Source organism: Mauremys mutica, chromosome 2 (assembly GCF_020497125.1).
Source record: "Mauremys mutica isolate MM-2020 ecotype Southern chromosome 2, ASM2049712v1, whole genome shotgun sequence".
Classification (NCBI taxonomy): domain Eukaryota; kingdom Metazoa; phylum Chordata; order Testudines; family Geoemydidae; genus Mauremys; species Mauremys mutica.
This window is the reverse complement of record NC_059073.1, coordinates 238,212,719-238,228,941: the sequence shown is the minus strand read 5'-3', so window position 1 is coordinate 238,228,941 and position 16,223 is coordinate 238,212,719. Positions and strand designations below refer to the sequence as shown.

General features: G+C 42.5%; 1 long non-coding RNA gene across 2 annotated transcripts; it reads right to left on the bottom strand.

Annotated features, from left to right (window-relative positions):
* Positions 1–10,203: 10,203 nt before the first annotated feature.
* On the bottom strand, positions 10,204–14,670 carry LOC123364503. Of its 2 annotated transcripts, none has more exons than XR_006577133.1 (3): positions 14,518–14,670; positions 13,237–14,432; positions 10,204–11,023 (listed from the first exon to the last, which is right to left on the bottom strand). It is a non-coding gene; the product is annotated as an uncharacterized LOC123364503 (long non-coding RNA). The 2 variants fall into 2 exon arrangements; XR_006577134.1 differs by having other exon boundaries at positions 13,501–14,432.
* Between the last annotated feature and the right edge of the window lie 1,553 nt (positions 14,671–16,223).

Below are 16,223 nucleotides of genomic sequence, written 5' to 3'. Positions count from 1 at the left end.
TACTCGGTGCCTACGTTTTCAGGGTAAAAGTTCCCACAGCAACCTACGTTTCTGCCTTTGAGCATGTGCACTGCTGCTTATCTCTGGCCTAAGCCCCAGAGTCATTCACAAACCAGGGGAAGACAGAAGTTCTTCCATCTAAGTCACGTGCAGGACCCAAGCTGGTAGGCATGCTCAGAGACCACCTATCAGATTGAATCCCTTTCTAAATCTGGTGGGAGGAGGCAGTGGTGCCCACGTTACAACTTTTAGCCAAGTGGTTAGTCTATTTGCCTGGGATGTGGGAGAACCAGGTTCAATTCCAAGGATTTGAATAGGGGTCTCCTACTTAAAGTGCCCTAGCAACTGAGCAATGGACATTCTGATATGGGGCATCCCCAGGCTCTCCTGTTGAAGCTGTGGTACTCTGGATAAACAAAGAAAGAGTGATTGAAGCAGGGGTAATGGATCCTGGATCACTCATGTGGATGCCTAACCACCGGACTACAGAGTGATTATCTCTCTGGGCCAATGACTGTTCCACTATGGATAAATACTTGAATAGTCATGGAGTGGTTAGGGCACTCATCTGGGAGATGGGACACCCTGGGTCCAGGCCTGGTGCTCCAACCACTCTCATTATTTATCGACAGTGTAGCAGCTTCCTCAGGAGAAACTGACTGAGCCCCATATCAGAATATCCCATAGCTCAATGGTTAGAGTACCCTCATGAGAGGTGGGAGACCCCTCGGTTATGAGAGAACTGGACTTGACATAACTGCAGCCATTTTGTGTACTCAACCATGGTAAGCTGGAAGCAAGGACACCACGTAGTCAGGACAAATTTGGCCTTGCTTAGGCAGACATAAATATCTGCACAGTTGCAGAGTTACTAATAAGAATAGATACAGAAAAGTGACACATTCATCAGAATGGAAGGGAGTATGAATTGCTGACCTTGAATCTGGGTGTCTGTAATATCTTGCTGGGAGTTGCTTTGTTGATAAGTAGAATTTAGGAGTTCTTTGCTGTTGCTAGAGAAATTGTCAGCCCATTAGGGGTTACTTAGAGTTATCCTTTGTTTTGAGTGATCTATAAAAGAAATTAGAGTGCGCACTTTGGAGAAAGTTCAGGGAGAGAATTTCAACGAGCTAGGAGACTGACATGTGACTCCACCAGAAACCTGCTGCTGACCACTCAACACCATCTCAGACTTTGGGTAACTATATTTGGGGTGATCTATTCTAGACAATTGTGATTTTAAATGTGTGCTTTGTATTCAGTAAAAACAAGGATTTGGGGTTGGAATCACTCTTGTGTGTACCGATCATATATCAGACAGAGGTGATGTGTCCCCCACTGATTTATTTCCTGCCACCACCAGGAAAACAGAGACTAATTTCCATAGATTTGGGTTCAGATAGATAACCTCAGGTAACACCTTCTGTTCAAATCCCCCTCTGCCAGAGAGTGGGGGGAATTGAACCTAGTCTCCTATATCCCAGATTAGTGCTCTAACTTCTGGGTTAAAAGTTGTGAGGTGGGTGGCAGGGCCTCCTTCAGCAGCTATTTTGTGTGGAGCGAGACAGGTGCCTACGTCATTCCAAGAAGAAATATCTTAGGTGCCTACAGGAGGTTGGTTCCCTTTCATGGATTATTAAGCAGAGGTAGGCACCTTCCTGGAGCCCAGACATAGGTGCCTCTGTCTGAAAGAAGGGCAGGGTTTAGCACACCTCCCTGGGGATTGGTCCTGCTTTGAGCTGGGGGTTGGACTAGATGACCTCCTGAGGTCCCTTCCAACCCTGATATTCTAGGACACTCTCTCCCACTGGCTAGCTTAGGCAGCTCTGCACCTAGCATTCTGGCTTTTGTGGGTCACATTCTTGGGTGCCTATCTCTCCCCATTCATTGTAGAGGGCACCTAGGCACTTTACTCAGGCTTTGTGGCCAACACTGTTGTTCTTGTGATTTTCTAGGTGTCTAAAAGTTAGACTTTTTTGATGCTTAGTGTTGTAATGCCTAAGGCCCTTCATGGATCCCACCCAAAACCTGAGCTGGAACATTAAACCTAAAACATATCATGAAGTACAAAGTACTTTAAAGACTGAGGGCCAAATTCTTCTTTGATTTACATCTCATGTAATCCAAATCTAATTCTCTGATGACTTAATTCATGAAAATGGTACAAAACTTGCTAATTTACACTGAATTATTAGATGCCCAGGAAATCTGAATTGCGATGTGTTACTAGGATAAATGGTACAAAGTTGATATACTATAAATTTCTAGATAGACTGTAGCTATATACTGGACAAGAGTTGACAGCTATCCAAGAAACTATTGCAATTTGATCCGCTCAAGAAAAGATGGGAGTGCAAGGGTGCAACCTTATGAATGATGATGCCAGATTGGGGTTGCCATCTTTCAAGTTCCCAAAAAGGGGACACTTCTGGAGGGGAATACAGTTGGGAGGTGCTGGAGCGGTGTATGTACTTGGATAGGGTATTTGGGGGGTGCTGGAGAAGTGTGTGTGCACTGGGAGGGGTACCTGGGGGTGCTGTAAGGAGTACCTGCAGCCTCACTCTCAAGGTGAGAGGCAGTGTTGCTCTCTCTCACAGTGGCAGGGTGGCTGGCACAGGCCCAGAATGCAGCACCAGCCTTTTGTCAGTGCCTCTCCCACTTCCCAGGGCTGGGAGCTGGGGCCTGGATGGGTGGGATCTGGCAGCTGCATCTGCAGCAGAAGGACCAATCAGGGTGCAGAGCCAGCTCTTTCTGAGCTGCAATGTCTGCTCCACAAAAATCCCAGACATTTTCTCCTATTTGAAAAATCCTCCTGGACAGAGGGAAGAGGATCAAAAAAGAGGAAATGTCCAGGAAAACCCAGATGTTTGATAACCTTACACCAGATTATCAAACCAATCTCACATGTTTAGAAATGATTTGAGAGATGTTTCTCTGTATATTTGGTTTTACATTTTATGGGTTAGGGTAAGAATGGATGAACTACTTCATCCTTATATTTTTTATTTTAATTTTGGAAAAAATATGAATAAATAAAAGAATAAGCTTGGTGATTTAGGATTCAGAGATGCTAAACAACACTTAGCACAATGAGGAAATAGAGGAATAACTTGAACTTTGTGTATGAAAAGATGCCACTGCATATGGTATCTCTGCACAATAAGCCCATAAAAGTATATTTTGAAAAGGGTGAAGTCAGGTTAAAAATCATATACAGTATTTTTAAAAAATATTTTTACACACACTTTTAAACACTTTATAACACTAAAACTGAAAAAAAATCTCTTTCTGTTCACATGCTGTTTGCATACTTTCTGCATTTCACTGAGCTTGGAAAATGAAAACAGAATTGTAAATTTCATTTTTTTAAAAATAATCTCTCCTGAGTTTTTCACTTTCAGGTTCTGATAAAAAAATACCAACATGTTACTACATATCTCTCTAGGGAGTTCTGGACTGAATAAAAGCATAACTGACTATAAATAAAACTGACTATATCTAGCTTTAAAAAAAAAGAAAGAGAGAGAGAGAGTGCAGAGAAATTAAAAATCCTAGGGACAAATCTTTGTGCTGTCAAATATAGATGTAATCTATTCTTAAACTTCAGAGGTGTTAATTTTGGTGATGAAAAATAAACAGGCTCATTAATAGTTTCCACTTTGGAAACCTGGATTCATATCTGTCTTAGACCGTAAATACAATGAGATTTTCTTTTTAGTCAGTCAACTCAGTTAAATGCCATTTGTCTGTATCACAAAACAAAACCACCATGCAGTTTCAACAAGATTTTAACTGAACTGACAGCCTCAGTCACAGAAGGCCTAGCAAAGTCTAGGCTAGTAAGCAATAGCAATAACTTTTAGTGTTAGTCTTATTTTGTAGGACTCTGTCTGCGAATATAGATACAGTAGCATGATTTAAATATATATTAACATTATTTAATATTAAAAGAACAGGTTAAATAGAATGTTTGTATATTCTCTGCACTTAGGTCTCTGTTCTGTTACACTTTTGTTCTAGTAAGAATGGTATTAGTTCCACAACATTTAAGGTTAAGGCATAAGTGGTTCCATGTAAAAGCTGTTTTTCAGGTATGATTTTCTTATTAAAAATTGTGAACAGAAATTTGGCATGCAGAATCCTATCACAGGGAGAGATAGGAAGGTAAATGTTTTTAACAAAGTTTCATTTAAATCAGTTTATATTATATATATATAAAATAAGAGGATGACAAATTTTATTCATTTGCACTCTAACTGGAGAGAACTTGTTCTCAATTATTTTCTCAACTTTAATGTCATCTTAAATTGTTGAATTTTGTGTTTAATATAAAAATTATCATGTCCTAAATCCTATTTAGCTGTTTTTTGTGTTTCTTTTTTTACATGTGTAGTAACAAATAATATTTTAAATGAATTGAGTGCTGGTGCAAGGTGCATATTGACATATCTGTAAAGTAAAATACTCTGTCCTGGGAACACTTGATCATGAAACTTGTAATTGGAAGCTTCTTCCACAGATTTTCTGTACAGCCATAATAATCTATAACTTTGCGTGACATGGGAGCGGCAGAAAGTGATGGATCTCTACTTGGAGGCATGCTAGCTGATCTATACAACAGAAAGGTTGACTAGATCATGAAATGTTAGTATTTTAATAGGTATTTCTAGGAGGCTCATCACCAGCCATCATATGATCTGAAGCTCTTCAGAATGGGGCAGAAAGCACCCTTGTGATGGGAAGAGGGCTTGTTACTATGCTTAACATTACTATGCAACAAAAAGGCCAGGAAAGCCATTTCCTCTAAGCTGAACAGCACTTCATAGATCTAACAGGGAAAGAGAGCTCATAAATGTCAGCTGTCCCCAAATACTCCTCTACAAAGCTAATTACTCAGCTAATTTCTTGTAGGCACCAAAGCAAAATGAAAAATCTGTGTCTGGAGCCAGCAGTATTATATATTACATTATTTCTTATGAGTCAAATTAAAGAACTTTCTATCCTATTCTGTTAAATGGCTTTGAAGCTAGTGAGGAATTAATTCAATATTTCACTTCAAATTACTTAGGCCAGAATATTCAAGCTTGGGTGCTAAATGATAGCCACTGAGGGCCAGATTTTTAAAGGTATTTAGGTGTCTACAGATGCACATGGGCACCTTGTGGGATTTTCAAAAGTGCCTAGGTGCCTAACTTCCATGGTAACTAGAACTGAGATTCACAAAGGTATTTAGGTACCTAACTCCCATTAAAGTCAGTGTATTCCCATTGAAGTCAATCCTAAATACCTTTGTGAATCTAAGTATAGGTATCTAGGTACTTCTGAAATCCCATGAGGCACCTACATGCATCTTTATCACCTAAATACCTTTAAAAATTCTGGCCCCAGGCCAGCAAAGCACTTATGCACATGCTTAACTTTAACTATATGAGTAGTCCTGCTGAAAGTCATTTCAGTGAGACTGCTCACATGCTTAATCCAGGCCCTAAGTCCATAATTAGGCCCCTAAATAAGTGGCCTGATCTTCAGAGCTGTTGAGCAACTGAGAGCTGCTGGATGCTGAACATCTCTGAACGTCCCACCACTTATTGAGGATATAGACATCTAAATACAGAGAACCCAAGTTTGAGCATTTTGGCCTCGCCGTTTTGCTAAACATATAACGTTGTGGATCATTATCACATAGGGACTGATTCAATGCCTATCAAAGTCCAGTGGAAAGACTCCCATTATCTTCAACGGGCTTTGGATCAAGTTCATATTCTCACCATTGCATATCACCCTGCCACCTTTGGTTATTGACTTAAATGGGCAATACTGTGGTGTATGCACATTACTCAGTAACTTCTAATCAAAAGAGCAGGAAGGACTATTTCCCCCTTAGGGTAAACATCAACATTCCCACTCATAGGTACTGGGAACACATAAGGAGGAAGAATACGTCCTAAGATTGTTTGAAGACTATTGCTATTATTTTTCATTTAGCCTAACTCTTGCCTACTGTTACACAGAGCCTTTTTCTGGTAACAAGCCGGTAAGCATAATTCAGGCCCTTTTGAGGGGCTCCTATCTGGATATTTTATATCTGCTGCTGTCTGTTCAATGTCACTGTGTTAATACAGCAATATGGCTGTACATTCTTGCATGTGAAGCTGTACTTTAACAGATTCATGTCATTAACCCCCACACAGTATTAACCATTCTTCAGGGTCAGTTTTTAGCTATCAAAGTAAGCATGTTGGTAAAATTGCCAAGACAGCTTTCAAGCCAGGCCAGTTGCAAGTTTTCAGGTGCTGGGGGAGAAGGGAGGAGTTCAAGAATTCACAAAACAAGTTTTGGCAATGTGTCCATAAGGGTCTGTGATGGGAGAGTTGCCATTTCTCAGCATGCATGCAAGCTGCCTCTCTTATGGAAACCAGGGCACATTTAAAGGAAAAAATAAATTGATTTATCAGTCTGGTTACAATTTTTTGAAGTACAATGTTGAAAAGTTTCTCCTATCTGTTTCAGACTATGACAAGATAAATTAGACATGACTAAGACTGAATGTGTCACTTCAGTTAGATGAGATAAGTCTGATGAGCCGGGTACACTTCACATGAGGATTCCAAATTAATCTCACACAAGATTTATGTTCATTTTTTGTTTTCAATATTTCATCATCACTGAAGCCAAACAAGATTTCTGGATGCTTATTACTGTGCCAAATGGCTGAGGCCCTACAAGTATGGAAAACACATCAAGTTGTTTTTTTCTCTGAGGAAGTGATGACATCTAGTCAGAAATATTCTATTAGTAACTACTTGGGGGTTCAACTGTGAATGAGCTTGCTTTACTGCGTGGGAGAGCTTATTGGCTTGCTTTCTGGGCCAAAATAGGGGTGTTGATCCTGGTCTGTGGTGGAGGCAGTAGTGGGGTGAGAGTTAGATGGTATATTAGCATTTTTTGACCATAAGGTAACTGGGGAATACCCTAGAAGGGTGGAATTTAGCTCACTTTGAAGTCTGCCAAAACCACTCCTTTAATCAACCCTAAGAGGATTGAGCAACAGATGCACATTCTCTCTCCCCCACTGCTGTACACTCACTTCACTATCATGGATTCACTATTGTGAGGTAAATAAGCCCAGTTAAATTGGGTCAACTTCTGCCTTCGACTGTGGACAAACATCTCCGCTTGACTTCGGAAGGAGCTAGGCCCTAAGGCAGAAACTGGAACATTGAGGACTTGGTCCTGTGTAGGTCAATAGCAATCAGTGGATTATTATAGCACTACGATGGCCTTTGTTTTGTTTCATTGTTAATATAAAACTTAATTTAAGGAATTGCTTGAACCATTCTTCGGTCTTCTACAGAGACAGAGCACTTAGCTGAATGACTGGATGTGATGAGGTATCTTAAATATTATACCTCTCTATATATTGTAACTAGGTAAGGCCAAACCTACTGCTTTTGGTATTTGTGCAAGGCTTGATTCCCCACTTCTAGTGCATGGGATGAAAATTACACCCTCCTGGGCCTATGCACCCAAGTGGAGATTCAAGATGGATCCTGCCATCATATAATATTTAAAGTGGTCAATTAAAGTCAGCTTTCTTTCTATGGACAATAGACGACACCCTAAATGTTTTGATCTTCTCTTATTTTCATAGCATCAGGGTCTTCTTCCATTGCCTCCTTCTCCCCATTTAAATTCAGGCAATCTTGCTAGCTTTGTCTATTCAATATGACTAATAATAGATGGGAAATATTTCCCTTCAGCTGATGCTTTAAGGTCAGTCAAAATGCTTATGTATTTGGCCCTAACTCCAAACTCCCTTACACATGTCAAGATATAGGCTAACTCCTGCACACAACAGCTCTTTTATGGGGGAGGGATAGCTCAGTAGTTTGAGCATTGGCCTGCTAAACCCAGGATTGTGAGTTCAATCCTTGAGGGGGCCACTTAGGGATCTGGGGCAAAAATTGGTCCTGCTAGTGAAGGCAGGGGGCTGGACTCGATGACCTTTCAAGGTCCCTTCCAGTTCTAGGAGATTATCCTTAGATAATCCTTCCCCTTATCTCTGGGCAGAGGAAGCTAGCTATGAGGCCTGATCTACACTACACTGTTAGGTCTACATAAACTGCCTTACATGACTTAATAATGTCTGTGTTTACACAGGTCCCTTCAGCCAATGTAACTCCCCTATATATCAATTAAATTACTCCACCTCTGTGAGAGGCGTAGCATTTAATTCAATATACTTAGGTTGACACTGTGGCAGTGTAGACACTTCATTGCTCATGTTGACTTAACTGGCCTCCAGGTGGTGTCCCACAATGCTCTGCTGTGATCGCTCTGGTACTGTTCTCAACTCCGCTGCCCATCAGCCTGGTACACAGGAAACAGACTCTCCCCTGTTATAGGGCCAGGGACATTTGAATTTCAATTTCTTGGTTTGTTTGGCATGGAGAGCTCATCAGCCCAGCTGATCATGCCAGGTCCACACTCCAAATTCACTTCTGCATCAAGTACAAAGGAGGTGGTGGATCTTCTGTGTCTGTGGGGAAAAGAGGCTGTGCAGGCACAGCTCTGATTCATTTGAAGAAATGTAGACATATACAAGCAGATTGCTTGTGGCATGGGGAGAAGGGCTACACTATTAAGGAACTGCAGTAGGCATATGAGAAGAAAAGGAAGATGAACTGTTGCTCTGGTTCAGCACCCCAAACATGCCGCTTTTATAAGTAGTAGCATGTTATTCTCAGCAGCAATCCCACCACAACCCCCAAGAGATACATAGATACCTCTGAGGAGTCGGAGTCCCCGGCCCCCGTAGGCAACACTGAAGAGAAGGTCTTGGACAAGGAAGAGGAGGAGGAGAATGGGAGACAGGTGAGCTGGGGATCCATTGTCCCAGACAGCCAGGAGCTGTTTATAACCCTGGAGCACTCCAGCCAGTTGCAGCACAGCAGCATGGTTGGGAATGATACCAGAGAAGGAACCTCTGGTGAGTATGCAATTCCAAGTAATATTTTGGGGTCACATGTTCTTGTGTCCTATTTTTTATTCAAAAAAAGCAGCCACTTTACTTCAACTGTTATCTGCTTCCCAGTGGCCACACCAGCTAGGCAGAGGGTGCCCACAAAAAAAAAAAGATTGTTTATGTACACAGGGATGTCCCAGAAATCCTCCACAGAGATCCCCAGGAAACTTTCAGGGAGGCACTGTGCAATCCATTGTAGAATGTTTCCAGAGAGGGCCACCTTATTTCTTCCACTATGGTAGGACACTTTCCCACACCACTCCAGTATTAATTCAACAGGTATCATTGCAGTACACAGCATAGCAGCATAAGGACCCCATCTGTTCCCCGATGCTTGCAGCAGCTGTTCCCTTGCTGCCTTTGTTACCCTCAGGAGTGTGATATTAGCTAAGGTGACCTATGGGAGACTGTGGTAGTTTTCATTTCAATTGCTCAAACTGCAAACGGTAGTGCCTGCAGCCCCACCCCGCCCTTGTGATTTTTCACCCCTTCCCCCACGCTTTAAAAACTTGGCCGTAGTTTGGGTGGCAAGGTCAACATTGGTCTCTGAAACTGCAAGCCTCAGGCACTGGAGAGCAGAAGCAGCAATGAGGAGTTGCAGGGGAAGGTAAATGTTGTGGTGGCCAGACGCCACCTAAGCATTCCCCTCAGCACTGCTTCTGACAAGGCTTGCAGTTTTCAGAGGGGGAAGGCTCGGCCCTGACCTCCAAACAATGCCCATGTCACAAAGGGGAGGTGGCATGGCTCCCTGACCACCTCCTGTTCTTCCACAGATTGCCCACCTAATGCTGCAGAGGGTCTGGTGCCCCTGCCCCCGGTCCATACTCACCGTAGCTGGGACAGCAAACCAGTTCAACAAATACCTCGTAGAGATGAAAACATTCTGCCTTATATTTGTGTGAATGAGGGGAATTATTTTTATATAGCATCTTTGTACTAGACACTGGTTCTGCACTGACAAGAGCTCCTTTATGCTTTGTATAGTTTGCAGCTGAAAGTGTGGCCTTCAGCTCTTCCTCCATGCTGCTGGAGGGGCTCTCTCAGATAAGAGAAAGACAAAAGAGAACCTGTGATGACATGTTTAATAAGATAATGAACGCCTCTGGGACAGTGGCCACTAAGCAGAGGGTGTGGAGGGCTGCTTTCTCTGAAAAACTGGACATGGACATTATGAGCAGGAGAGCAGCCCAAGAGAATGAGTGTGGCACACAGCAGGAGCTGCTGGAGATTCTTAAGCCCCAACTGGGCAGCAGGTAATCAGCCCAGGTGCACTGGGCCCTGTTCCCTCTTAAAGAGACACCCAGTGTAGGGTACAAAGCCTAGAGGAGATTCCTTTTATATGTAAGAGAGACTCAGCCTTGAGGAAATGAAATCCCACATTTATCCTGAGGAGGAGCTGTACAAGGAGTGTCTGCATGGGTGAGTCCCCTGGTTAGTTAGCCAGCAGGGATATACCTCTTTTCACATATGGCACTTAAAGCAACTTCAAAGAAAATGGTGGCATTTCATGGTAAGAATTTCCCTTCAAGTTTTAAGTTCTCAGACATTTTGACTTTACAAATGACATCAGTGTGGCATACAGCTACAGTAATACCATGCAAAAAATCCTAGACCAGTTTGATAGAGGTAACTCAATCACCGTCCCCTGTTACAACTAATTTCCTTGCATTGGTGTATGATGTAAATTGAACAGAGGGTGGTTACTTGGTCCAGCTGCCACACCTGTAGGTCAACAAAGGCTTCCAGCTATGAGTGATGTCATAAGAGGCTAGCTTGCTACTGTCCATTTGCTGGTAGGAAGAGTTTTACTCATTCTCTGGGCTCAATGGAGCAAATCAATTGATTTTTGCTGGCATTTTCTAGTTCTTTCCATCTACTGAAGATTTTACCCAGTTTCCCCTTTTGCTGGATCCTGAAATGAACTCAGCATCTTGCTTTTGACATCCATCTGTTTCTATGGCTTGTGATGTCACACAGTCAGCATTATTTCTTCACTGCCTGATCAGTTAGGAGAAAATAGGCTGTTAAGAGGGGAAAACTCCTGTTTAAACACATCTTTGGTCATTATCAAAAGGAGGAAGGAAAAAACATAGTAAAAAGTTGGATGGATTTACATTTTAAATCTAATACATCTGAAATTTCTCCCAAGTAACAAGTCCATCTTTAAGATTTAAAGACGTTCTTGAGGGTTTAGAAAAAGGTAATTCTTTGCTGCCTATGTAAAATGAAAGCAATCTAAAAAACAAAATAGGAAGAAATAAAAATAGACTTGGATTGGAGAACTATATTTCCACCTCTGGTAGCTGATTGAAGACCTTGTAAGACTATAATCTAGTGCTGATAAAGAGAACAATGAAGGAATGTAGGAAGAGTCACCTTGATTTCAGGGATATAAGATCTGTCTCTCAGGATTTGTTCTCTCAGGGTGAAATCCAGGGCCTATTGAAGTTAGTGGGAAAACTCATTGACTTCAAGGAGGCCAGGATTTCAACCTTGGTCTTTAAAATAGAGGGGGGAAAGCATAAAAATAATGGAGGTATTGTGCCAAGTGCACATTAAATACAGATGGGGATCTCCATTTAAATTCTGCCTCAGATGCAGAAACCAGGCGTTGGTGATTAGAAACTTAAAGGAAATCTGTGATGCTTTGAAGAATGTTAGGAATAGAATTAACTCCCTGGAGTCTTATTGAGAAGGGTGGAGAGACAGAGCATCTAATAAATGAGAGCAAAGAAGAAACTGCAGAAAGAAAAATACCATAGAGGGCAGGGATGTTGTTGGTTGTGCAAGAGAGGAGAGTGACTAAGTAGAGAAAGCACAAAGCTGAGATATAGTTTTAGGGGAGAAAATTACATAAATACGATAAGTAAACATAGCAGTGTGTTATGTTCTGAAAGGTAGCTCTAAATTGTGAATAAAGGTATGATTAAGACATTCCAAAAAAAAGTAGGCATGAGAAATCAGCTGGGACAAGAGACAAGAAATGCAGAAGAACATACAAGTCCAAAGGAGAGAGATCTTGACCTGCAATAAACTAGGACCAGGAGCTGCTGGATAGAGTTTGCTTAGTGCAGGATTTACCATCATTAACCACTACAGAGATTTATGTACATCTGTCAAGGGCCAGAACTAACGTAAGAGGGTGAGGAGCCGTGGAATCTGAAAAATTAGAAACAAGTTGATAGTGGGGCTGGCAGCTAAACCACTGGTGCATGATGTGTGTGGGGGGAATTCCAAGGAAGGGATGTTCCTAGGGAAAGGACTCAGTCCAGTCCCCTGAACTGGCAAAACCCTCCCACACCTCTAAGAATTCTCCAACCCTTTCCCACTACCAAATCCTCCTCTCCCCTAGTAACAATAACCTCCAAGCCAGTTCTATACTGGCTGTGTGCGTGTGACTAGGAGTGAATGAAAGGTTGGGGCACATGTTACTGAGGTGCCCACTCCTGGGATTTCTCATCCCCTCACTGTCTTTACAGACTTCCTCTCTGCTACCATACCCCAGCCACCATTTCCCCCTACCTCAAAAAATAGACCTGGAACCCAAGACAGAATTGTGATTTGGTGTGCCCCAGACTTCATCAAGCAACTGAGAAGGGTCATGCCCAGCACACCAGACTCCAGATTCCTTTTTAAAATAAGGAATGGGCCTTCCAAAGGCAAGGGAGGATTGCTGTTGTGTTAAGGGGGAAAAACAATTGCCATGAGTTTTACAACTTACTTATAATTTGCAAATGATCATCACTCATTCTGTGACTACTTACTATACAGTATTTGTGATGTTGGCAGATATGTATTACATGGCATGGGATTGGAGACTATATTTAATATATGGAAGCGGGAAAGAAGGAGAAGGGTTTTGTTCCTCTTTCTCCAGTTGGGAACTGGCTAGCAATGCTTGGCTTAGAGGTAGGCAAGAAGTGATCCAAGCTTTTACCCAAAACCATTTCTGGAGTTCTCTAAACTTTTTTTAAAAAAATATATGCATCTCCTTGCTTATCGCTTCCAGCTGGAAAAAGGAATATTAAAATAGTGAACAGCTGTCCTTGTATTTATTGTACAGCCCAGGTGACACCAACACTACATATGTCACAACACAATTCAAGCTCATGAGATTTCCAGGCCAAACTAGTTTAAATTGGTTTGAAAGAAGTTCAGAGAGATATCCTCATTCTTGCTTCCAAACCATTTGAAGTTTGCTCATTTCTTACCCAGTGATGTTTCCAGATGAATAACCTGATTCTTCCATTGGATCAGTCATTTCCAAAGTCTTCACCTTTAGAATGTAACCCGTTTTGTCAGTTCTCTCAGCTAATGACACTTTAAAGTCTACATTAGCTGGGTATTAGCCTTCTCTGAATGCATTTATTTAAAGTTTCGGCACACTGGGGACAGCTTCCTCTCATTTTCCTGAGGGCCCAGGGGACAGCAATCATACTGTATGGTCTTAATGCAACACTATGGGTCACACTCACCTCTTGTGAGCGCCTCCTGTCAGCTAAGTGCAATTGTGCACTCTCTCCTTTCTCTATCCCTGGTGCTTTCTGTTGGCTGTTGCCCTTGCCAAGCAGGTCTTTAGTGGCTCAGCTCTCTGGCTAAGTCACATAGTCCAAATGCATGAAGGAACACCATCTGGAGTGACACAGTCCATCAAATGGTTGGCCCTCTCCAGGGTCTTCAGCCCCATCTCTAGGCCTGTTTAAATTCTAGCCCCTTTCTCCAGCTTTTAGTACTGAGTCTTATCCTCTTCTTGGCCAGTGGGGGGGGGGAGAACCAGGCCCACCCACCAGGCCTCCAGATCCCAAACCAGGGACCCTATAAATAGCAGCCATGTGCTGTTTTCTTTAGTAGTTGCTGCTGCATAACCTGGGTTGTTTCCTGTTCTGTTCCATCACCTACTGGGTCCTTTATCTGTTCCCTGTTGGAGCAGGGTCTCTCCCAAGCCTCCTTGCCTGGAAAGTTTTTCAGTCCCTGTCCTGATTTCTCAGGGTCTTCTCGGAGGCCTCTTTGTCTGGAGAACTTGCAACAGTCTGGTCCCCTTTAGTCAAAGTTCTCTTTCCCAGACTACTGTGCCTGGGGAGCTTCACAACCCTATCCCTGCTGGAGCAAGGTTTCTCCCCAGTCACTTTATCTGTGGAGTTTCACAGCCTTCTACTCCCTCTCCACCCTTCTGGTCCCAGCCAGTAACTAACCTGCTCAGACTCTGCAGTGCCTTTTTTCTGAGGCTACTGAGCTCTGATTGGCTTCTTCCCTGCAGCATCTTTAGGCAGGTGTGGAGGACCCACCTTCACTGCCCCTTTCCTGGGGCAGGGTATAGTAGGATCATGATGCCTCCAGCAGGTGGCTTCAAAGGGCCTGGTGGTACATCTCATCAGAAACACCATAGCAATGCTCTAGGACACTTGGTCTAAAATAGTAGAAAAACACAGAGCAATCACAAATTCAGTCCTTTTTACATCATGAAGATGTAATGAGACATTCACTTGCCCCACCTTGCCATCAGCCAGAGACCCCTTCTGAGTACAATCACCAGTGCTTTTTATTTTCAGTGTCAGCTCCCACCACCTTCTATTTACAGTCTGTGCCAAACCAGCAACCTGGGGGACAGCTAGCTTCTCCAGCCAGCAAGGATGCACAGCCTTTGGCTCCTCCCTTTCCTTCTTGTCCCTGCCTGCCTGCCCGCCCGCCCGCCCGCCAGCCCGCCAGCCCGCCAGCCCGCCAGCCAGCCAGCCTTATATAGCCCCTGGCTAATGAGGCCCACAGGTGCTTCTCTTCTAGCAATTAGATGTGGCATACTCAGCCAGCCCCAATTAATGCTTCTTAATTGGAGCTGGGCTAACAGGGGCCTGGCTCAGGACCTCCTAGCCAGCACCCTGTTACAGAAGACTAACAGGCTAAGCTATGAAGATTTAAATAAAAAGATATCACAGCTTTTTATTTCCACTTGATACAGGGCACTGGCTAACTTACTTCAACCCTTAAACATGACCCTTGCTAGTCCCATCCAGTAAAATACTATCAATTGTGCTACATTGCTTCAGATTGTGTAGTAGTTTTAAGTGCACTCAGAGAAATAAGACCACTGAACTTACCTTGTCACTTAATCAATATTTTAACACTGGTCTCAGATGACATATTAGTAGGTTAAACAAGTGTGCAACCTAGCTGCCTCTTAAATTTGTTTTTGAAGTTTTCTCAGATCTAACTTTGGCAAAATGGCACAAAGAGAAAAGAGATTTAGAATAAGGGTTACTGAATCAAACATTAATGCCAGTTTGCTGGAATCTACTTCCAGATGTCTTTTAAAAGATGCATTTTCTTATAAGCAACTATAATCAGAGTATTTTACTGAATTTCAATAGTGAGAGGGATGTAATGATGACAGGTAGTTGTGAGGCATCTTTTAACAAGAAAAAATGGATTAAAGGCTTTGGGAATGATATCTGTGAAAGATTTGGGATTGCTTTCTTATAGTTTTAGTAAGTGCAGCTGGATGAACATAAATCCCAAAGATAAATCATTTTTGCTAGACTGAGTCCTATCCTAACTTTATTATTTGTTACAATGCAATGTGGATATCTTCCATGAATTAGAAGAATAGTAAAAGTTCACTGTTTTCCATTAATTGTCTTTTTCATTGTGTATGTGTTTGTGTTTAATCTTATCAATAAGGCTGTAAATTATAGTTGGTATTGTTCAGATGCTAAATAATCCCATTTGAACTCCAATTTGCATTTAACTTTGAGGATGGGGTCCAAATCCCGCAGTCCTTAGCTCAGTGACTCAGTGGGGACTTTACCTACATAAGGACTGCAGGATTAAGGCCAGGTGTTAAAAATAATATAAATACTAGACTTACAGAACACATGTAATGTACATAATCCATCATGTGAAGGAATTCTGTAACCTCTTCAGAGCAGAGACCATGCCCCATTCACATTTGTACAGCATCTAGCACATTGTTGGCAATACCAGAAACAGAGTGCCATATTCTACACCCCTCTTTACACTGAAGAGTGTATTACTCTGTGAGTAGTCCCACTAATCTCAATGGACTAGATTTTGCCCTGAACTGGAAAGCCGCCTTCCCCTTTCTGTCCCTGCATGGGCTTCTCGTAAAGTGGGTTAGGTCTGACAGACAGAGGTAGGTGAACACTGTATGCAGGCTACTCCCCTTTCTCCAGAGCAGATGGGTGAG